This window comes from Electrophorus electricus, chromosome 23 (genome assembly GCF_041902795.1).
Source record: "Electrophorus electricus isolate QZ-2024a chromosome 23, ASM4190279v1, whole genome shotgun sequence".
Classification (NCBI taxonomy): Eukaryota; Metazoa; Chordata; class Actinopteri; order Gymnotiformes; family Gymnotidae; genus Electrophorus; species Electrophorus electricus.
This window is the reverse complement of record NC_137519.1, coordinates 7,479,319-7,504,492: the sequence shown is the minus strand read 5'-3', so window position 1 is coordinate 7,504,492 and position 25,174 is coordinate 7,479,319. Positions and strand designations below refer to the sequence as shown.

At 40.6% G+C, this 25,174-nt stretch overlaps 1 protein-coding gene across 4 annotated transcripts in view; it reads left to right on the top strand.

Moving 5' to 3' along the window:
• Nucleotides 1-668: 668 nt before the first annotated feature.
• The window catches only part of il1rapl1b (interleukin 1 receptor accessory protein-like 1b), a 294,511-nt gene continuing 270,005 nt past the window's right edge, over nucleotides 669-25,174 (top strand). For all 4 annotated transcript variants that reach the window (XM_027011408.3, XM_027011407.3, XM_035520914.2 and 1 more), the window contains exon 1: nucleotides 669-1,700. The gene's annotated coding sequence lies outside the window, so the exon portion shown is untranslated. The remainder of the gene's footprint in view (nucleotides 1,701-25,174) is intronic.

Genomic DNA, 25,174 nt, shown 5'->3' with positions numbered 1-25,174 from the left:
CAGATTTGTGCAAGAATCTGATAATAAATTAAACCTATTTTAGCATCATAGGACCAGTCGCCTTCTAGAATTAATTTTATGCTTCTTTTACTGGATTTTATATTCTAATTGTTGCATCTTTATACATTTCATAATACCTGAAGGATTCTTAAATATTAGAAATATTGAACATTTCCAGAATGATGTACAAAATGAGAGGAGAAAAAAGAAGGGCATTTTGCCCTTTTGCCCCCTAAATTTGGAATGATTTACCAATGAAACAGATGAAACCATATTTAGCTAGCATTTAATTGTTGTTCTTTTTATTTTATAAAATGTTTTGTTTATTTTTCCAGTTTTAATGTTTCCTTAAAATTTATTTTCTTTCACTTTTTTAGTGTTATTAAAAACATCATGTTATGTTATTTTAATTTTATTTTAGTTTTACCATGCTTTTAAACATACAATAAAAGAACGCTGTGCAGCAATTTTATTATCATTATATCAAAGCGATTTGACCTAAATGTGTCAAGTGACGATTCTACGTAAATGAATTAGTTTTTCACTCTGTAACACTTTTTTTCCTGTTGCCTTTTAGGGCTCGCATTTTCTACTAATGACACTGTGTCATTAAAGCCTCACAGGGCACAGTGATCTTAGAGAGAGGGGAAGAGACGCAGAGACGCAGAGACTCCACGCTTTTGCGCTGGATTGTCACGAGCCTGCTTTGGAGCGGCGCTCACCTGCATTACGGCAGCTCGTGCGAGCGCTGGAGGGAGACGGGGCGCGTACCCCGACGATCTGAACCGAGCGGTGGAGGGAGACGGGGCGCGTACCCCGACGATCTGAACCGAGCTGCGAAGCTTCTCCGTTGTTTCCATCGGGCGGCAGTGCGCATACCTTTTAGCTCGAGCTGCATTACCCGCTGGTCCTCATTGAGTCTGCGTTCCACTGAGGGGGAGGATGGAGTCTCGAGATCCTCAACTTTCATCAACTGTAAGCGACGCGCCGGAATCAACTTCATGACAAAAAAAAAAGGCTTTTTAGCTTCCGCCGTGATTTCAATACGTTCTTCTCTCTTTTACTGATATGGATACAACACGCGCGTTTTGGCGCCCGGTCGCTTGTTGAGCACCGGCGGAGACGCAGTGCAGGCTTTAGGACCGCGGAGACGTTCACTAAGCTGTCAGGGTTGCGAGTGTGCACATAGCAGCACTGTGGAGAAAAGCCCCGTCGGATGTGCTCATACAGAGGACTTGTGAGGTATCCGTAGATATCCGTAGATATCTGTCCTTACCGCGGCGCTGCCTCCCGAAGAGCGCGCCTGTGCGCCGGCAATGGCTTTGCATCGCGGTGAGGGACTGGAAAATCCGCGGTCAGCACCGCGCATCTGACACAATACAGACTTCATTGCTGTTTTATATTAGCTTTCTATTTGCCCCTCATATTTCCCTTCAGTTTTTATTCAAAATTTGAAGTTTTGACCTGCAGCGGCTAAGAGATATTCTGTGCGCATTTTGAACATTTCAAAGGTAGGCAGTATGCGTCTCGGCTTTGGAATAGACACCCCTCATGACAACTTCAGCCCTGCCTGATTGGGATATTCCTTCATAATTTCGAATAAAATTACGGCAAGACGAAGAGGTATTTTCTTTCCGTTCACCCGATGCGATGATTACCCCCAGCCTTTACTGACATCGGAATCCGATTAATTTTGGGGGGTAAGTTATTTTCCTACTTTTTGATAAACATGATGCAGTCGCATTTTGATAAAAGTTTAATGAAAAATAATTTATTCGTATGGTTCCATTCTGTGTTTGTTTCATTACGTTTTGTTCCAACAGTCGCGCCAGTGTCGTAAATCAGAGTCAATAGTCCTATCGAATATACAGATTGAATGATACTCCTTGAATAAACTGATGTGATTTTGTTATGGTATTCTGCAACGTCTGTTAAATTCTCTTCACTGCCGTTTGCCACCCGGTTATTCTATTTTACAGTGTCTTCAGTTCTATAAATGTATGCTCTGCTTGCAAGTGGGAGCAGCTTTCCTGTGGCATTATTTATCTGATTGTAAGTTATATCTTTATTTTAAGATAAAAGTTTGTGTTTGTGGTATTCAAGGGCGGCATATGACGCTGCAGTGATTGCTTAAGTCTGTCGGTTTTTCAGGGAAACAAATAATTAAGATACCGTGAAACATTTTAACGTGCGCGCGCGCGCTCGTGTGTGTTGGGGTGGGGGGCATTGAATACATGTAGAGAAAGCTAGTCTCTCTCTCTCTCTCTCTCTCTCTCTCTCTATATATATATATATATATATATATCTGCATCATTCTATGCTAGTAGTTGTAATTTTCTTAGACAAAATGCCTCCGGTTAAAATAAGCATAATGCGTGCGTTTTCACCATACAGTAAAGTTACGTAGCCGGGTTAGTGCTTGTTCGTGAGGTTACAGTACCGCCGTTATTGCCTTCCAACGATGTTTAAAGTACAGTACCGGCGGAGGAGAGGGAGTAACAAAGGTATGAGGTGTGCGCTGGCGATAAAGGTGAGGAATTGCTCTGTCAACCCAATGTCAATCCAGTATTAACGTCCACACAACGAATAAGATCATACACTTTAAATTGTTCCAGCTAAGAGCCAGTTAGTATCAAGATGAACGAAAGGCAGGTTTAGGAAAGAAATGCAGGTTTAACCTGGCTGTTGTTGTTGTTGTTTTTTTAAAATTCTATTCACTAATTTCACCTTGGAGTTTAGATCAGTACAGTTCTTCATATATCAGTAACACACTTATTATTGACGTTATTATTTCAGTACGTGAGTATGGAAATAGACGACTGTTCTAGAACCGCGTGCTTCCGAAGGAATAGTTACTGAAGTAAAAAACAACCTGAGAAGGGAGGAGGAAGTCCGATTCAGAGGTATTTGTTAAGAGTGCACATGGCCTTCACCCTGGAGACGTCATGTAATCACAGGATTTTTATCCGATTTAGTAATGAACTTTAATGTACCCAGCATCCCTGTATGTAACCTCAACCCCAACCAGTGACCAGTGACCCCAAATATCATTCTTCACAATTATTTAGTCAGAATTGCAGTTTTGATTACTGTAGCCTGCTTTTTTCTTTTCCTTTCTTTTTTTCTTTTTCTTTTTTTTTTGGCAAAATGTATGTATTTATTTATTTATTTATTTGCTTGTTTGTTTGCTTGTTTTGTTTAATGAAGCATTTCTGGATGCTGTTATCTGGGTTATTGTAACTGGAACCAATGTGATTCCATTCTCACTTCCCTAGCGAAAACAAATAAAATCCAGACATCTTATACAGAGCACAACAGCTGGAATAAAGACACAGCCTATTACCACAAAAAGACAGAAAGCCTACAAGCTGAGATGGGCTGTACCAATGGGAGTAATGTAGAAAACTGCAGAACATGAACATTTTCTTCAGGCGATTGAAAAGCCACCAATTACTGCACACATCAAATCTATAAATACAAAACTCTGAGAATGAAATTATGTAATTACTTACAAACTCCAGTAGAATCTATATTCATTTATTTCACATTCTGGTTGGTTTAAAAATTGTGAGATGTTGTTATGTCAGCACCATCAGAGCACCAGTTAGGTAACTGGTGTCCATAGCAGCTTCTGTCACAGTGATGGATGCATTTTCTAAGGTCACCACTGTTGGGCAGATTTCCATTCATTATAAGTATGTGTTGACCATCTTTCTTTTACAACCTGGAATTTTGCGCGTTCTATTGTTTAAGATGTTCCAGCTTCTCTTTAAATGGACTTAATTCCAAGCATCACAGTGTCTTGCAGTTTCCTTGAACATTTTTGAAGCTATCGTGACTTATTTTCAGACCTAATTAGTGGTTGGTTTAGAATGTTCAGCAATTTATTGATGCAGTCCTCCCAAAACGTTGGAGTTTGACATTTATAGTTCATATTGAACTTGCATTGTACTGAAATCAAACTCAATTAGTTTTAAGTGTTTTTCTGGTCAATTTATGAGCATTTGTGGAATGTCATAAAAAATGGAAAAGTGTAAATAAAAATAACCACAGTGGTTTGTTGCATACATATAATTTGGGGTGATGAGGGAAATGTTTGTAATTGGACTCATCAATATATTGTGGTCGAGCACTCTTAAGAGAGGGGGATAGGAGCGAAGAGAGGTGAGCAATGGACACACACACACACACACACACACACACACACACGGAATTGTTTGATTTCTGGTGGTAGTAGAATATAAAGAGATGTTGGTATGAGAGATTGAGGGGGAAAGGCAAAAGGACAGCATAATGAAGAGAATATGCTTTGGGAGTAGCAAGCCTAAACAACAGCTTGTTCCCCTTTGGTGCTTAAGCCTGCCTGTTCTAGCCCTCAGGCCAGTGAAAGACACAGTGCCCCAATAACAGTCCACTGATCTCACAACAGCAGTGGGATTTTAACGAGCCAAAATCTCATTCTCCATTATTCTCTCCCACCACTGGGTGATACATACACCAGCCAAATCAGGGCAACATTTCATTAACTGTATACCAAAGCATTTCAAAACACTGTATACCAAAGCATTGTTTACCAAACTGATATAAAACATCTTAATTATTCCAGTGCTTTATTGTCCCTTTTAGTCTGAACATTTTTAACATTGGAAAACAATTAATAATCAGATTCATTTATATAATTTATATTTCTGAAGAAAACAGAAAAACAAAAGAAAATACAATTCTCAATTCCAGCAAAAGTATCTGTCAGAGAAAGTCAGTTATGTTGGATGTGGATGCAGGTTATGACAACATTCCCAGACAATGGAACAGTTTTAATGATTACAATTCATGGATGTGCTTGTATGTTTATGTAGGTATGTGTGCATGCAGGCTTGTATGTAAATAGAAATTAAGATTGGTGGTCTATTAGAAGCCTGTGCTGACAGTAGAGTGTTTGGAGAAGTGACTGTGTGTTTGAGAGCACTGCAGTGTTGCTGTGGGGACTCTTTCAATGTCTCTTTATCTTCTCCATTATATTTGTAATTATTGTGAAAGGCACTGATGGTGCTGGGATTGTGAGCAGCTCGTGGGCTTTGGGGAAAGGGAAGCCTGCCTGCGTGCGTGCGTGCGTGCGTGCGTGCGTGCTCGTCTGTGTCATACGGCGAGATGAGATGGAATTTGCAGAGGAGCGAAACAAAGCCATGCCAAGTGCTCTCAATGCTTATATAGATTTGAATTTAATCCTTTTATGGGAAAGTGGCAGATTTCTAGTAATTGTTATTTGGCTCTATGAGGGGCACTTACTCGCTTTAAGATTTATAGGGACATGTTTTTGTTTAAAGAACTGATGTTCCGAAATAATTACTTAAAGAAAAAAAATTACCAAGAGACTATAGACTTTTGTTAGCTAGCAGTGATCTGGGATGTCAATGAGTCCCTTTAATAATTCAGCCATATTTACTGGGTCTGATGAATATGTTTCTTGTTTTGGCTGCTTCTGAACTAGGCCTGTGTGCTTATTTATGTCCTGTCTGGGGGTATTTGACCTGTTAAATGTTCTGGAAATATCTGTGCAGATGTGTGGGCCTGCACTCAGCTGCTCAGGGTAAGCCCTTTCTGTGTCCACACACTGCTGTACACGTAGCAGTGCTGCATCTATGAGCTCCGACAGCCCATACAGAGCGCGCTCAATCTGAAGTGAAAACACACATTAATTGCCCTGTTCTGTTCATGATTTTTTATTTATATGCTCTTATAAAGGAAAGATATGGTTTGCTAATTAAAAAAAAAAAAACCAAGAGATCACTGACTCTGGCAGAATACATACCAAAACAAAAACCCGGTGGTTTTGCCTTTTTGTTCACAAGCTATTACAGTATATTCTCCCTTTCAATTCTTTTCTATCTCAGAAAATGTTCCAGATGCTGGAAGCTTAGATCTGCTGCCTGCCCTCCCTGCGATAGCTGTGGAGATAACAGTGATTGATGGTGTGGTTAAGTCAGGGCGATGGTAGTTCAGTGGTCTGAGGACTATGAATGAAGATGTCCCAATGCTGTTTTAGCCTCAAGCAAGGCGTTTAGTCCCCAGTTGCTTCAGGGGGACGGTCTTTAAACTGACATCTGTGGGTTGCACTGGAAAATCTACTGGAGGAATAAGTTTCAGCTTGGGTAGGGGGGTTCAGTACAACCCGCAAGCCATTCTTAAGACTGCAGTATTGATCAGAGGCATCTTAGGTCCACAGACCTGACAAAGACGCTAATGGACCAGGTAAAGTGCCTCTACTCACTAAGGTGGGCTCTGCAGTTCCGGAACCTATCTGAAGGCCAAATCTAGGCAATGAAGACTATTTGGATCTGTTGTGCTTACACTGAATGGAAAGCAGAGTTATAGTGTGCTAGTTCTTAGCAAATTAACAATTAATTAAAATTTGCATTTTGTCGTAGTTCAGTGTTGTTCTGTTCTGTTTCAAGCGCACATTTTCTGAATGCATGTGGGACTTGAGCAATGAGGGAAAGGACATCAAGATGACTTTAATAACAAAGGAATACATGAGTTTAATAACAACACACAAGTGACATTTTACGAATAAGTGAATAATTAGTTATGGATATACAAATGATAATGGAAAATAAAAATGAGATAATTTGAAAAACTACCAGAGGGACAGAAAGCACAGCCTTCCTGAAGACATTCAGTATAAGATGCGTTTAAGAAACAAACTCTGATCAATTTCCTTTAGGCTGATCTTGTGTAACTGTAACTGCTTAGTTACCGCATGCTAAAAATCATCCAAGAGGAAAAGCTAATCTTGCAGTCTCAGCAGGTCCTACAACAGTAGGAACCTAGACCTAGCCATGCAGGTCTTTGATGTGCAGACACAGAATGCAACAGTCCACTTGTGGTCAGAATGGAGCAAGCTTCCCTGCTACTGGGTATAAATCTTGAAAAATGAGAAACCACACAGCACCTTTAGCCCACAGAGCATATAATTATGACAAATGAACATACTGACTTGCACAGTTACACAAAAGGGACCATCTGTAGTAAGAAACCTGTATTCACCTGTTTACTGGACCTGATTTGATCCTCCTTTTTTATAGCAGCAGTCAGTTCACACGGACCTAAGATGTACAGGCTTAAAGTTAACCATAGCCCTACCGAAAATGTACAGGATTAGGGTTGACTCTAGCCCTACCTGAGCTATACAGGATGAGCGTTAACACTAACCCTACCTAAAATGTACAGGGTTAGGGTTAACCCTAACCATACCTAAGATGTACAGACTTCTGAAAACACGTCTTTGGCTGTTGATTTGATCCATCTCATCTATAGACAATAACCCAGGAGATCACAAAGGATAGGTAAGAAAAACCTCAGTTTGGAGGTGTTCCTCCTCTCACACACAGTCCCTTCATATAGACATCATATACACACACCCATACTCTCACGTCACACACAATGGAATGGACCATAGACGATAGAGATAAACATTTGTTTTTTGGTCAGAAAAAGAAAACAGCATAAATAGTAGGAGAAGTAAGCGGAGAAGCTGGTTGTAAACTATTTTAGTATAGTAAGGCTCAGGTAGTGGGTTCTGCCACTAGTGACCCTCCTCTCAGAACCAATCACTGACTGTCATTTAGAGAGGTCTACTAAATGTAAACATTTTCATCAGTTATTTGATCAGTTATTTTTAGTTCAGGACATCAGGTTGGATATATAGGACACATGCTATTCTATTCACTATACTGCAGGTGTGGCACATAGCCAATAAAAGAATGGGATAAACTCCACTCCAATTGGGTTCAGCGGTAGAATAATGGGCTCAGAATCAGAGTATTGTGTTCAGAGTCAGAGTATTGCATTCAGAGTCAGAGTGTTTGGCTCAGAGTCAAAGTATTGCGTACAGAGTCAGAGTATTGGGCTCAGAGTCAGAGTATTTGGCTCAGAGTCAGAGTATTGCATTCAGAGTCAGAGTATTGGGCTCAGAGTCAGAGTATTGTGTTCAGAGTCAGAGTATTGCATTCAGAGTCAGAGTATTGTGTTCAGAGTCAGAGTATTGTGTTCAGAGTCAGAGTATTAGGCTCAGAGTATTGGGCTCAGAGTCAGAGTATTGGGCTTAAAGGTAGAGCTTTGCTTCTATAAAATATTTTAACTTCTATACATATGCCATATTTCTGTTTTACATTCTAGCTTCTGGAACTTTAAAGGGTAACTACATAGTCATTAATATTCAACAGTGCTGGCTGAAAACAAAAGTGACATTATTAAATTAACATTCATTCTGATTTCACTCACATTTCAAATGGAACACACATAGTATTGTGGTAATCTACTGATATTGTAAGTGCAATCAAGTTATGTAACACTGGTAAGCTTGGGTGGGTAGCAATTTACATAAGTAACCTTTTACTTAATTGATGACATCAAGGATGCTCAGCTAGAAAAACAATATATGGCTAGCTGTGTATAATCTAACTACAAGAAACCAAAAAGAACAGAAAAGAAAGTCATGGTTTTTAGTAATGTATGCGCCATACTCAAGAGTTCGTTCAAGAAAAAAAAAATTCTGCTGTTACAGATTTTATTTATTGACATTTCTTCTGATCAACTTCATGTACAATGATTTAGCTAAGCTAGCTAACTAGATAACTACCCATATAAATAGCCATCTGGTCTTAATAATTGGTCACCTGATTGAAATGTAAATATCATAACAAGTATCATTTCAAGGGTACCTCTGTACTGAAGGGCACTATTTAGAAGGCTACATGACACTTACATAAGCCCTGTTATGTCTACCAATTACATTCCCAGAACAACCAGTCGACCACGCCCACCTTCTTCATCGTCTCTTGAATCCTGATTGCTTGCACTGTTTATTCCTTTAACCTTCCTTATTTAATCTCTTTTTCCCCAGTCCCTCATTGCGAACCATTGTCTCTGCCTAACTAAGCATACTGAGCGTTTTTTGTTTACCTGTCTCTCCAGTGTTTTGATTTCCTTTTGCACTGGTGAAAACGCTCTTTTTCCTGCGGTGTTCTAGTCTTTTGACCTGAGCCTGCCTTTGCTTTGCTGTTTGGATTATCCCTTTGCACTGCTGTTTTATAAAGAGAACGTGCTGATGCCTAGCACCTGGCTCCCTGTCTTATTTTGTGACAAGCCCTTCATAACAACTGACTTAAACATAGATCAACATTTACAAATGCCGCTTCCAGCAAGCACGAGCTACCATAAAAGCTGCTTTTGTCAACGTCCATTTTGACAACTATGTCAGACGATACATTTTTGGGCAATATTTTACTTAAGTAACTTTGAACTGTATTTAAAACTTTAAGAGGAGGAGCATAATTTATGTAAAAAAGTAACAGTATATTTTTGACCTTGAAAATGTAAGTGTACAAACCACCCTCTTTTAAAAGCAACTCTTAAAAGTGCAATATGTTCAAAAAAGGTTTACCAGTGCTATATTAGGATGTGTCATGACACTGTGTAAGGTGAAATGACATTGGACACTACGACAACAGACTTTGCAGGTCAGAGGTTTCTTGTTATGTCACAATAATGCTGATGACCTGACTCAGCTTGTCAACTGAGGATGGTGGAAAACTTGAAATAAGTGAGGAGTTAAAAAATGCTCTGTAGTATCTTCTGTACTGTCATCATAACATTGACATGGAAAACTGCTGTATAACAGATATTTTAGTGAAGCTTGACGTTGACAGTTTTTACCCTCGCTGTTAAAAAGTTCAGAAATGCTCTGGGAATGAATAAAGATATGCTGGCTGAGACATGGCATGTGAATCAACACATATGAGTCCAAAACCACAAAGTTCTTTATTAAAAGACCAACTGAACAGCAATGAATGAGAGCAACAAATGGAAAAGCAAAAGCACCAGGACAGCTGATCAAGAGGAGGAAGGCATAGTGTAAGCTATGAAATGGGCTAAAATGAGACATTGAACAAGTGGGATGGTGAAGCTTATCTGTGCAGGTTAAGTGGTGCAACATAAGATTTGTAAATAATTGTCTCCAAAAAAGAAAAATGTGTTTTGTCAATCACTGTAATTTTTACCATTCAATTTAAAATTCAGTGACTGAAGATATCTGTGCTCAGATAACATTTTATGTTCAAGAAAAACAATAGATGATTGCTAAATAAAGTAGGGGTATGTCAAATCTACTGAGTATGGGCACATCAAAGAATAACGTTCTGGATTTTACCAAGCTGTGTGCAACATGTTGTGGGACGTCATTTAGATAGCTATATGAGTACATTAATGAATTACCTAAATTTTACCAGTGACTTATCAGTAAGAAATTGGGTATGAGGGATGATGGACGGAGCAGGGGGATTAGGGATGAGGGACACGACAGGGGGATGAGGGATGAGGGACAGGGCAGTGGGATGAGGGATGAGGGATGAGGGACAGGGCAGGGGGATGAAGGACAGGGCAGGAGGATGAGGGATGAGGGACAGGACAGGGGGATGAGGGATGAGGGATGAGGGACAGGGCAGGGGGATGAGGGATGAGGGATGAGGGACAGGGCAGGGGGATGAGGGACAGGGCAGGGGGATGAAGGACAGGGCAGGGGGATGAAGGACAGGGCAGGAGGATGAAGGACAGGGTAGGGGGATGAGGGACAGGGCAGGGGGATGAAGGACAGGGCAGGAGGATGAGGGACAGGGCAAGGGGATGAAGGACACAGCTCAAGGATGAGAGATGGGGGCTGAGGGACAAGATTGAGGTAGCCTATCACTGGATGAGCTCACCTAGATATTTTTACATAAATGTGCATTTACTGTTGGCTTGATATTTTGAGAATTTTATGCATAATCATAATCATAATGGAATCAACATATTCTAGTCATTACAGGACTCCAGGACCTGTTGGAGAATTTTGCTCTTTCTGAGATCTCAAAGTTGCCAAATATGCTGCAGTATTAAAAATGTATTAATTTAATTACAACATACACACCTCTGAACATATCTTGACAGAACAGCACAGGTTTCTCAGTTGTTATGTCAGTTTTCTGCAAATACTGATGGCATAAATATTGGAATCAATAATGCCAAAACAAACATTAAATCTTTCATGACTCTACAAAGTGTTAGGTACCCCTGTACATTTAAATATCATTCTCTCAAAAACAGAATTAACAAGGTTCTTAGTAGTCCATCCTTGGATGGGTATGCCTACATTTTCCAGATTTCCTTTTTCTGTGCCTTATCCTGAGAGAACTGAACACTATGGCTTAAAAGTTATAAAGGAATCATTTTCTTACTGTCTGTTCACACTGTGCTACTGCAAACATGTGAGCATCCCAGGAGAGCAGAAAGATGAAATGCCGGTCAATTGTTTCACACAGAAATAACAATTGAAGCGATGAAAGTGTTGTCCTTCTGCCCAGATGAAATTGCATTCAAAGGTGTAATCAAATCTTTTTTTTTCCTCTCCTTCCTTTTTCCCGGAGGCAAAGATGCTTTCTCAGTGATGAAGCAAGCAGGACAAGAGTCAGCGTAGGATTGTCCTTTTCTTCCTTTTTACCGCCACCCAAAGCTTCGTTTTGGTTATTTCCGTCAGGTTTGGGTGCGAGCTGTTCCGTGCCTCCATGCACGTATAATGTACTGTTATGTACGTCGAAAACGTGTGCAAACGGTCATAGAAATCTTACAGGTTCCGGGATTTCAAAAAAGAGAGTTTTGAAGGGGTTTCCTGCCCCTCACAGTTGCCTACAGCAGGTCTAGTTACTCATTCATGAAGGTTTTCTGTGTGATACACAGCACATTACAGTGAGATAAACCTCCTCTCCTCACAATCGACCAGCTTTGGGAAAGAGACCTTGGATTTATTGTGGTATCAGCTGAAGGCTATAGCTGCTTCTTTAGAACAGATAACTCAGCTTTGACCAACACTTCCTGCCTATGAGAGTAATGCTTCACAATAGAGAAAGTAAGAGAGAGAGAAAGAGAGAGAGAGAGAGAGAGAGTGAGAGAGAGAGAGAGAGTAAGGGGAGAGAGGGAGCACAATGGAGAAGAAATTCATATACTGCTATCACCTTAACAGGTAGTGTCAGTACAATCATCCCTCTTCTTTTGTGGAAGGGGAGTGCATGTTTCTTATATGAGCCAGGCATTTTCTGTTAGCCAATCAACCTCTGTCTGCTGCACTAAATCATGTTTTCTTTCTGATTTGTTGCGCATGGAGCGTGTATCTAATCACACATTTAATTCCACAGTGAACTTCTGTCTAATAAAGACATAATTGGTGAAACTGATTAGATGCTTGTCTTCTATATGGCATATCTGTTCTGTAGCTCTGGTCCCTCTGTGTTCTTCTTTCTGGAGCTCTGGTCGACCTATGTTCTCCCTGGAGCTCTGGTCTACCTATGTTCTCCCTGGAGCTCTGGTCTACCTATGTACTTCTCTCTGGAGCTGTGGTCTACCTGATTTCTTCTCGCTGGAGCTCTGCTCCCGCTGTGTTAGCCTGTCTGGTGCTCTGGTCTCCTTGTGTTCTTCTCTCTGGCTGCAGTATACCAGCAGCCTGGGATCCTGAATTTCGCAGTCCTCTCTCTGCTGCGAGGAACTGCATAAGATGCCTTATGGATCACTATAATCACGACAACTGTAAAATCTTGAATAAATGAACAACATACATGCTCCTGGCCACCCTGGAAGCCACCCCAAGCTTTTCTTTTATGTAACTAGGTTTACATAAACTGTTTTCACCCACTCATTTGGGAGAAAGTTGTTCAGCATATGATGTTATGCGTAGACATCAGCAGAGTGAATCCAAAAAAATCACCTTGCTTATATGTTCTCTCCATGTGTTTTTGCAGTGGCTCATAGCTAGCACGGTTTTCACAAGCTATGCAAAGCGGAGCAGGTATTTTATATTTGTCCGGCAGAGACAGGGATTCCCGTCAGCAACTCCTGACTCGGTTTGAGATTCAGTGAGCGGAAGAATAAATTAATATTTGAATAAAACTTCAAGACATCTTGCCTTCAAGTTTCAGTGTGGTCATTTGCTATAATTTATTGCAAAGCTATTCTCTTTCAACGCAGGTTCCAACACTAACTAAGGCGCCTTTAGAAAAAACTTTATAGAAGGCTTATAGAAAAAAGTCTGCTGAGCAGGCAGTAAATGATGGCTGTAAAAGTAAGAGGCTAAACAGCTTGAACCCACAGGGTAGCACGCATGCTGTTATTTAGACATTGTCAGCGCATCTAGCTCAGGTTTTAGAGAAAGATCATATTATTTTAATACCTGATCCAACTTCAACTGGTTTAGCAATTAAAATAGTCAGAGAGCGCAGTTATGATATGAACAGTAAAAACCATTTCAAGTTGTTTCTTTTAAATGCTGCATTTAGCTGCACGTGCTGTCTTCTTCAGATGCGTTTACTTTTTTTACCATACTTTAGCATCGGCGTGTCGAAAGCGCTGGAAATCATCGCTTCGGTGAGTGTGTTATGTACAGCAACAGAATCTCAATTAAGTGGTGAGGAAAATGACGAGAGGACAGTTAAAATGACAGACATGCACAGAGGGTAGCGCTCTAGAAATGCTAGCTAATGAACTAAGGGAGACACACACAAATCAGCCACTCTTTTAAACATTAAACATTCATTTTTGACCAGTTTACAGGCTATGGGGAGGCACATGGCATCCTGGGAGTCCTTGCTGTGCCCTCTGTGCTGCCACAATACCTTTAATAATGGGATTAAACTACAATTACACACTAAGACTCGAAAGTTGACTTGTACTCATCCCAGACTCAGTTCTTAATTCATAATCTCATGAAGCAACTTTTAGTGAACATGTTATGTCTCTCACTAATGTTATTCTGATTTGTCCTGTTATTACTGACCTCCCTCTGTGGTCTTACTGCAATTCTGACAAACTTACTGCAATTCTTGATTTGTGTTTCTATTTTATTTAGGTGGTCCAAGTCCATAAAGTGTTTTAAACAATAAAAACAACATTAACAATTATATAAAAAAGAATATATTTGTTTACTTGGTTGTTTTTAGTTGTTTGTTTATTTTGCTTTATAGATTTGGACCCCCTAAATTTGCCTTTGCTTTCTAATGTATAAATTCCTAAATTTGCCACGGGCCTGGGCAGGCTCTTTGATACATAATGAGCTGCTTTTCTAGACACAGCTTTAGTCCTCGACTAAAATAATTTTCAGTGCAGAGAACCTAGATTAGCGGTTGAGTTGATAATTCCCAGGATTAGCACTCATCAGGAGAACCTGACCATTTGTGTATAGTTCAATAGTAAAGTGATCGAAGCATGGCAAACTCCTGTGCTAATCATATACTCGTCTGACTGTCACTAAACAGGTTTGTATATTCTAATGACTTTACTTGAGATGTTATGTTCATATTTTTGATTGTATATTTTTTAGTTGTAAAGCTGTTAGCACAGGAATACGAGAGTTATTATGCACAGTGCAGTCTGTGTATCAGTCTACTGAGCGGAGCACCTTTCACATGACAACAGCAGAGTGAACGTCAGTCGATGCCTTTCTGTCTCATATGTGTTGATTTGATATCACCTGCATACCTGATGAAATCAGTAATTGTGGGTGGATTTTATTTTTTAATAAAAACTGAAAGTCATGGTCATCCATGCTGTCTCTCTATTCATCCCTGCACCATGCACTACACATCAGTATATCCCCAGGAGGCCCCGCCTCCCACAGGAGGCCCCACCTGCTCTAGGAGACCCCGCCTGCCCCAGGCTGGCTCCAGTGCACAGGCTCATCCTACAGGGTGAAGGATGTCAAGCAGGGGCTGTGGGGAGCTGCTGAGGGTCCTCCATTACAAGCCAGTGCCCGCGTGCTCTTTTCTTCACTAGTTGCCTGACAAATGTTCTTCCTCTTGCACACTTTTTTTCTGTACTGCTCCACTACTGGACATCAGTCAGTGGCTTTGTGCTTGTGTATGAGCCTAGTGTGTGTGTGTGTGTGTGTGTGTGTGTGTGTGAGTGTGTGTGTGCGTGTGTGTGCGTGCGCGAGCGTGCGTGCTTGACTGAGTGTGCGAGCGTATTTGTACGTGGGCGTGTGTGTGTGCCCACGCTTGTGTATGTGTGCATGTGTATTTGAGTGTGTGTGTGTGTGTGTGTGTGTGTGTGTGTGTCTGCTCCCCCTGCAGAAGAATTGACCTCCTTTGTTTATGGATCTGTGAGTCCTTTCCCCTGCTCTTCCACAGTGAAGGTCTGCAGCTTAGCTGTGGGGGAAAGGAGCTGTCCTTTTCTCCGCGATGGGCTCCTGGGGGCCGGCCATGTGACCCACTGTTGTTGTAGAGTGATTTGGCTGATTAAACGTGAGTGGTGGCTGAGCTGGGCTCTTCTGCTCCTCAGAGCCTCCTTCCCTTCTTGTGGCTTGCTGAACTGTTTTCGTCTGTGTCTGTGTGAAGACTCCTTCAGTTTTATTTACAGTCTAATAAAGAGCGGTGAGGCAGACCTGCCAATCAAACCACCCGGTGAGGGGCCTGAAGATGAAAAATGTGCAGTGACATTTCTCTTCTCTTTTATTATTTTCCTCTTCTATTGTTTTTCCATTACAATCTTTGGCAGGAGGTGCTGCAAGCCTCGTTAATAAAGATGGCCATGCATAACTTTGAGCGAGCTGCTGTAACCCTGTGCAAGGGCCTGTGTATCCGGGGGTCTGGCAGCACAGGCCACTCGATGAAGTGGCCATATGCTTAGTAGCAGCATTAGTTAGCATCAGCTCTACTCTAACGACGGAGCCTCCTCTCGGGTACCAAGCTGATTATGCACAGCAGACACACTGCAGTCTTCTGCTGTCATGCGCATCGGTGTCGTTTGTGCTAACAGTAGGACAGGGATTTTGTTTCACACTCTACTGACTGATGTGGTTAACCTTACCCAGATTTGGCCCCACCATGATGGATAATGATGCACAATTGCTGTAAGTGTTGCTATTATAAACAGGAGCCCCACATCCTGCTGACGTGCTGAACTTAAACACAGCCAAACCTGTGTGTGTGTGTGTGTGTATGTGTGTGTGCGTGTGTGTGTGCGTGTGTGTGTGTGTGTGTGTGTGTGCGTGTGCGAGACTCTGTCACTCTGCACTAATGAGTCAATGGGAGTGTGTCTACTTGCCTGTGTCACAGCAGGGGCTGATGGGAAGGCCCAGCTGTAGGCGTAGAGGGATTTGCGTTGAGTTGATTTCAGTGAGCAGGCCTGGATGCCTGAGGCTTTGGGACGTATTCTCAAGGTAAAATAAACACAAATCCAGCTTTAAAAAAAACATTGCTTTAGTTAAGTAGAATGTAGGTTGAGTTTTGTTTTGGTAGAGTCACCAACAGATTCAAAATCTTTTGTTGTTGTTCGCATTGTTAATTTTATACTAAAATGATGCTGTAATTACAAAATCCATTGTCAAATATGCATACTTCTTATTAATCTTCAAGATAATTAAAAATGAACGACATAACGTATTAGAAAGCAAGGGATGCAAGCATTGGTTTGAATATTCTTGGGGGCTGTGTGCTCCCCTACGTTGCCCTGGTAATAAGCCGTAATGCCACTGTTTTACTCCATTTCACACTGGGAGGTAGAGAACTCCTCAGGCACCCCTGATTATGTAGTTCAGTGCACTGCTACTGGATCCAGAACCTGAGTAGCTGTGGTAACACCTGGCCCCTGTGACTAGCCATGTGTGTAAACTGGTTGTCCTCTTCTCGCTGGCCTGGAGGGAAGTCCATCTTCCTCTCCTCCATGGAAGCAATGCTCTCATACGCTCCACAAACACGCAGCCATCTCAGTCCTGCCAGAGCACGCTGCAACTGAGGTCTGGTGTCCACAGCCAGTTAGCACTCTTTGTTATGTTTGACTGTCCTACCCACATTCTGAGCTGGGTAGTCAAAAGCATAGGCTAAGACTGCCTTCTAGAGTCAAAACTGGGTTCCAAGTCTGTGTGTGTGTATGTGTGTGTGTGTACATGCATGCCTGGCTTCCTCTGCGGATGGATTTTTAATTTATTTTTGACATATGCTTCCTTTGGTAAATTTGGAAGAAGGTGTTGCTATTTCCCCTACAGTCCTAGTTTGTCCTTATAGAGCCAGTTACTTTGCACGACCCTGGGGAACATAATGGATCTTCACTCAAATGTGAACAAAAATCAGTAGAAACTTGCCAGTTATCTTATTTTTTAGTTGAAATTATGTTGTTGCAGGCATGAAGACCCAAACAGCAAACACAACAGCAACAGCCTATGAAAACTGCAATACTGGAAGATATTGAATAGAACTGATGAATCTATGAGGATGGAATGTCATGCTCACATCCTGATTTAAATAGAGCTCCAAGTGAGGATGGTATATCATGCTCATGTACTGAAGCTGCCAGCCCTGTCCACACTGCAGTTATGTTGAGGATTGATTGGCTGGTTGATGGGCTCTGTACTGTCAGCAAGTCCTGGGAATACTCCAACAGCACAAGTGCTAAGATAAGCTTTCCCCTTACTGTACTGGTGTTGGCATTAGGGTTAGGGTTGGGGTCTGGTCTCACTTTCTGCTCCAAGCACAGAAATCCGATGTTCTGCGATGGACTTTGGGATGGACTTGCCCACTACCAGAACATTTTCTGACTTTGTTATGTAATATAAATTTGAAAATTAGACTGGCATATGTTTTTGATGAACCTTGGAACATCATATGAATATTTGAAACTCAGAATAGGTTTTTGCACTGCAGCTGTGTCGATCCTGGGCTGTATTCGTGAAAGTGATACTCAGTGGTGTAAGGTCGGGCCAGTTCTCATTTGGTTCGGCATCGCCCATTGTTTTCTTATTTGCCCAATTGTTATTAAATTAATATTTCTGTGTTGCTGTGGGTAGAGCAGCACAACTGGATATGTGACATTCAAAATCTGGTATTTTCAGACTCACACTGTTCCAAAATCTGCCACCAATGTGGTATTTTCAAACCCACGTTGTTCCAAAATTGCACTTACATTACTGCCCCCCGAGACTCACTTTTAAGTCCCAGATGGAATTTTCCTGCCTCCTGATGAATTGGAAGCAAAAGCTTACAAGTTCTGTCCCATTTCTTTGAATCTGTTCATGCGGATATAAACTATTTATGCCACCTCATTTAAATACCCCTTTTACTCCCTTCTTTACCCAACTAACTGAATACAACTGACTGGATTAGTTTATATATAACAAATAAGAACAAACAACTCAGTTGTGGCTGCTGAATGTGAATCGGCATTCACATAATTAATAGAACCAATAGAATGTCTAACAAAATGAACTAAACTGTAGACTCGCCAAATCTCGCTCCATAACAGAAAGGGAATTAATGAGTGCCGGTGCCCTCAAGCAGACATAAATTGCACTTGTTTTAAGTTGTCAGCCAGTCAGTCATCTCCAGAAGTATAGGAATGCATGTATTTTCTGCAGAGGCAGTGTGTATTTCATCATCATAGTCTGTCTTGGTTTTACAAAATTAGGGAAACTTTATTGCCCTAGCTACCAGGGCATGTAAAGCTAAAGACAATGAGAAGATTAGATTTGATATTGCAGTAGCATGCAAAACCACACCTGTTGCCACTGGTGCCACTGATCACCAAAATACCAAGACCATGATCTGCCACACCCACGTGTTCCAGAGGCATCATCCTGTGTCTTATTTTTGTGTTTGTTCTATAACCAGCTAACCTGGGCATATTGCTCTTTGTTTTAAATATTCTGGCAGCTCAGAAGCTCCTACTGAAATTGACAACATGACATGAAGGTCAAGATTCACTTTCTGTAAGATTATTGTTCCTACTATTGTTATTGTACTACATTGAAAGTTTATCTCTGGATTATAAGATTCACCTCTTGTAACATTATTGTTACTACTGTTGTTATTGTACTACATTGAAAGTTTATCTCTGGATTATAAGATTCACTTTCTGTAAAATTATTGTTACTACTATTGTTATTGTACTACATTGAAAGTTTATCTCTGGATTATAAAATTCACCTTCTGTAAGATTATTGTTACTACTGTTGTTATTGTACTACATTGAAAGTTTATCTCTGGATTATAAGATTCACCTCTTGTAAGATTATTGTTACTACTATTGTTATTGTACTACATTGAAAGTTTATCTCTGGATTATAAGATTCACCTTCTGTAAGATTGTTGTTACTACTATTGCTATTGTACTACATTGAAAGTTTATCTCTGGATTATAAGATTCACCTTCTGTAAGATTATTGTTACTACTATTGTTATTGTACTACATTGAAAGTTTATCTCTGGATTATAAGATTCACCTTCTGTAAGATTATTGTTACTACTATTGTTATTGTACTACATTGAAAGTTTATCTCTGGATTATAAGATTCACCTTCTGTAAGATTATTGTTACTACTGTTGTTATTGTACTACATTGAAAGTTTATCTCTGGATTATAAAATTCACCTTCTGTAACATTATTGTTACTACTGTTGTTATTGTACTACATTGAAAGTTTATCTCTGGATTATAAGATTCACCTTCTGTAAGATTATTGTTACTACTATTGTTATTGTACTACATTGAAAGTTTATCCCTGGATTATGTGAAATAATATTTTAGTCCAGATTTGCTGATGGAATTACCAAACTGAGTTGCTCGGTTGTAGTCTGTCTGTGGGTAAATGTTATGAAGGTTTGTAATGCTATGATTGAGTGTGGTGTTCTCTAACAGCCTTACACTATTATCACATTGTGAAACTACAGTGACAGGCAGAGAGTGCCTGAGATGATGACACCCAAACATTATTCAGCCAAACAGACATGATTTGAACAATTGCTTTGGGGAATTAAGAAACTAACGGAGGCTAGGATCAAATTATAATTACATACCTGCCTATCATATTCTCATAGCCTCACTGATGCTACATTGTTAGAGAGTGTCTAGCTACAATACAATTTAAATTCAATTATGCTACAACACCACTGTTATGTAACTGCCGTGGAAAAGCAGTTCTGCTCATGTCTGAGCTTACACTCATCATTTTACTACCAGCACTTTTTCCACTGTGAAGTTTTTGAAGCATAGAATCTCAACAAATGTTAGCCACAGTGAAACCCCGACAGCTCTCCTGGGGATGTGGTGCGGAGCAGTAGAACAGCCTTTTCTCCACACTGTCAACAGCCAAGTGGCTACGAGTGGGCACACTTGTTCTTGGGCTTCTCCTCCATAATGGATTTTTCTCTTTGATCCACAAGGAGGAACCCGGCAGCCTTGTGTGTGACTGAGTGAAGTGGGGTGCACGTCTCCAGGTAATTTATCAAAATGAAACGTAGGGTGGGTGCTGTTCTGGGGGCTGGGGGCAGAAAATGGTCGGCTAGGAGTAGAGGCTGGGCAGACACAGGGAGACTGGAGGGAGAGACCAGGAGACTGGAGGGAGACACAGGGAGACTGGAGGGAGACACAGGGAGACTGGAGGGAGACACCAGGAGACTGGAGTGAGACACAGGGAGACTGGAGGGAGACACCAGGAGACTGGAGTGAGACACAGGGAGACTGGAGGGAGACTGGAGGGAGACACAGGGAGACTGGTGGGAGACACCAGGAGACTGGAGGGAGACACCAGGACACCGGGGATCACTACGCATGGTACCTCTCTCATTAAGGCTGACCTACAGTTTTCTGGAGTCCAGGCAGCTTTAGGAGCACTGGGGCAGGTGAACTAGAAGACACAGTGGTGTGGATCAGTCACCCACAAAAAATGCATCTCCCTCTGCTCCTCCTGCCTGAGTTCACAGGCCTGTGACAACCCTTAAGAGAGAGCCCCCATCTCCAAAGCCCTTCCGCCCTTTTGGTACCTGTTTACATTTTTCCTTTTCTTTATCCGTTTCTTTCTTTGGATGCAGTATCCAGTTCTTAAAGGGTTTATTTATCATATATTTTGTCAGTTAAGTATCTTATTTTATAATAACATTTTAAATATTTTTACTGTTTATTAAAATATAGCCTGTGTATGACTATTGCATTATCTGTATTAAGTTTGGAAAAAGAAAAGTTTTAGTTTTACACTACTAGCATGAAGTCTAGTCCATGATTTCAGTTATAAAGCACATTTGATTTTGGTGCTATAAAAATAACTGCATAATTGATTCATCGTCTTATGCAGTGTAGTAAATATGCTCTAATAACATTTACAAGATAAAGCATGTAGTTCTGCTCGTTATTATTCAATTCAATTGACAAGAGTTATGAAATAATTAACATTGCTGACTGAAAAGGAGAAAAAATGATGGTAATTATTTTTTGTGATAATAGCAAAGTGGCTACGTGTGTGTGTGTGTTTGGGTGTTTGTGTGTGTGTGTGTGCACGCGTGTGTGTTTGGGTGTGTGTGTGTGTTTGGGTGTGTTTGGTGTGTGGGTGTGTGTGTGGGTGTGTGTGTTTGGGTGTGTGTGTGTGTGTTTGGGTGTGGATGTGTGGGTGTGTGTGTGTGTGTTTGGTGTGTGTGTGTGTTTGGGTGTGTGTGTGTGTGTGAGTGTGTGTGTGTGTGTGTGTGTGTGTGTTTGGGTGTGTGTGTGTGTGTGTGTGAGTATTTGGGTGTGTGTGTGTGCGTGTTTGTGTGTTTGTGTGTGTGTGTGTGTGTGTGTGTGTGTGTGTGTGTGCCTGTATGTATACTTGTGTACAGGTTCAGTTTTGCATAATATAACCATAATATGTCCTCTATCCCACACTGTAGAGAGTGCTGCTGCACTGTATCTTAGTGCTGCCATAATGTAGATTAGTGCTGTGTCAGTGTAGATTCATGCAGCCACACTATAGATTAGTCCAACCACACCATAGGCAAGTGCTGCCATCTGTACTTGGTGATACCATCTGTAGATACGACTGTGTCATTCTAGATTAGGGCTGCCACATAGTGGATTGGTGCTACCACATGGTAGATTAATGCTGCCTCACTGTAGATAAGTGCTGCCTTACTGTACATTAGTGCTGTTACACTGTAGACAGTGCTGCCAATGTGCAGATTAGCACTGCTACACTGTAGACAGTGCTGCCGCTCTTTAAATAGTGCTGTGAATATATACATTATTGCTGCCACACTTTAGATTGTGTAGATTAGTGCTGCAGCACTGTAGATTAGTGCTTTCACACTGTAGATTAGTTAGCACTAGATAGTGCCAAAAACCAATACATAGTGATATAGTGCATAGTGATTTGCAGTCACTCAAATTGCTTTACAAATGAGAAAATACAAAGAAACAGATATAGTAGAATATAAATACCTCAAACTAAAAATGACTAGAAATAATGATTGAAACAAAAGGAGAATTAAAAGCATACACTGTTGAGATCTAGCACCTCAGAAAGGCTATTGCAAAGTCTGTAAAAAATTAAGACATGAAATTAAAACAAGGAAAATAATTTAAGAATACAGTGAAGAAATAAAAGTACCTAATAGGCACTATAAAACCTAGGAGGATACAGTCTCCTCTCAGTCACTGGGAGGATATCATTCTTTGCATAATTACAGATTGCTATAGCAGAAAACAATCATCTCTCAATCCTTGAGAGGATATCTGAGTTTATTCAGTGCCTGAAACAATCCAACACAGTCTTCTCTCAGTCCCTGCGAGGATTCCAGTCTTCTCTCAATCCATGCGAGGATAAAACAGTATTTTCTCAATCCCTGCATGGATGCCAGTCTTTTCTCAATCCATGAGAGGATGCCAGTCTTCTCTCAATCCATGAAAGGATAACATGGTCTTCTCTCAATCCATGAGAGGATGGCAGTCTTCTCTCAATCCATGAGAGGATGCCAGCCTTTTCTCAATCCGTAAAAAGATAACACGGTCTTCTCTCTATTCCTGAAAGGATAACAGTCTTCTCTCAATCCATAAAAGTATACCGGTCTTCTCTCAATCCATGAGAGGATGCCAGTCTTCTCTCAATTCATGAGAGGATTGAGTCTTCTCTCATGGATTGATCTTCTCTCAATCCATGAGAGGATCCCAGTTTTTCCCTCAATGCAAGAGGGGATAACAGTCTTCTCTCAATCCATGAGAGGAAAACACCATTTTCTCTCAAGCCCTGGGAGGATACCAGTCTTCTCTCAATCCATGAGAGGATGCCAGTCTTCTCTCAATCCATGAAAGGATAACATGGTCTTCTCTCAATCCATGAAAGGATAACATGGTCTTCTCTCAAGCCCTGGGAGGATACCAGTCTTCTCTCAATCCATGAGAGGATAACAGTGTTCTCACAGTCACAAACAGCTACAAGCAGCTATTGCAGCACCCTCATTTCTTAGTCCTTGAGAGGATATCAGATTGTACTTAAGACTACAAGAGCATCATTTTAAAAAAGTTTCTACATTTGGGGCACATAGAAGATCTTCTGGCAGTTATATGCAGCAAAGCATCTTAATTCTGCTTCGCCATGTTTAGTTTAGACTCTGGGCTTGATCAGCTGAGCTGTGTCCACGGATCCAAGATATCTATTCAGTTTATATTCTTTAAACATATCCGAGACATATTCTAGGCCGAAACCATTCAGTGATTTATAGACTAGAAGCAGCACTTTAAACTTTAGCCAGTGTAAAGATTTTAGGACTGGGGTAATATGCTCTGTCCTTTAAGTTCTAGTTAAAACTCCAGCAGCCGCATTCTGAATGAGCTGTAGCTGTTTAATGGTCTTTTGGGGCAGTCTAGTTAAAAGGTCATTACAGTAGTCCACAATATTGGAGATAAAAGCATGGATGAGCTTCTCTTGATCTTGTTGGGACATCAGACCCTAAATTCTGGCTGTATTTTTGAGATTACAGAAGGTTGCTTTGGTGATGCCTTAACTGTATGCTAAGATTTCGAACTTGGTCTTTGGTTTTTATAGTCCAAGACAGGAGGTGTTCACTAATGTGAATTCTCTTCTCCTTGGTGCCAAACATGATAATCTGTTTTGTCTTTACTTAATTGTTAGAAATTTTGGCTCATTCAGTTATCATCTGCTTAACTGTGTGTCATCTGCATAACTATGGTAATCAATGTTGTTGTTCTGTTCAATTTTGCCCAAAGGCAGCATATAGTGAATGAACAGAAGATGTCTGAGATCTGATGCCTGGGGGATTCCACATGTCATAGCACCCTGTCGGATCCATTACTGCCAATAGTGACAAAGTAACTCTGGACTTCAAAAAAGAACTGAACCATTTAAGGACTGTTATGGAAAGTCCTATCCAATTTTTCAATCTGTCCACAGTATTCTATGATCTGATATTTTACTTGAATTAGTATTAACATTTTTAAAATTTCATTTTGTCATGTACATTTGTGATTTTGTGCCATTGTATTGCACTGCTGATATTTTGTCTTTTCCATAGAAATCCAGATTTTTTTTTCAGTCAGCAGGTACCTAAAGCTAGACCGTGCTCAGTGATTATGTACTTTGCTGAAGTAGTGCTCAGATTTGTATTAGTCTAATAGTCTCTCAAAAGTTCATGTGTGTTTGTGAGAGGTTCATGTGTCTTTGTGAGGGTTTTTTGTATGTTACTGAGGACTTCGTGCATTCGTGAGGAGCTTGTGTGTGTCAGTGAGGCGTTAGTGGGTTAGTGAGGAGTTTGTGTGTTAGTGAGTCTACAGAACTATGGTTTAAAGAGACTTGTTTTCTTTTCAAACTTTGTTACCGTGCTCACAAGAATAGTTCTTACTTCACTGCCATAAGGAAACAACTGAGTGTATTGCTAATTAAAATAATCTATCCAAGCTCCTAGTGGAATCTCTTCAACAAATGTATGGATTTTCTCTCCAGAGTGATGAAATTAGTTTATATTTTTATGCCATAATGGTTTCCTGATTTCAGTTTTATACATTTACCCTCTGGACCTCTTAAAGTGTAGAATATATCCTTTGTGCCAAATTGAATAAGAAACTTTTATCAATCAGTGACGCATTTAGCTTTTTTTTTGGACAATGCATTTAACATTTAGGGTGTGTATGGTGAACAAAGGGCAGATGGTGCTATAATCCAAATTAACTTCCAATATAAAAGTTTAAATATCTGGGATTTTTCTACTGATTTGAGCATCACATTGAGGATCCCATCAAATGACATGAATATGCCATCACATTAAATGAAGATACCTATGTTCTGCTCAGTGAGTTCTAGTAAGAGTGGCTGATCTTCAGTAGTCTATAGTTGTCACTCTCAGTGCTGC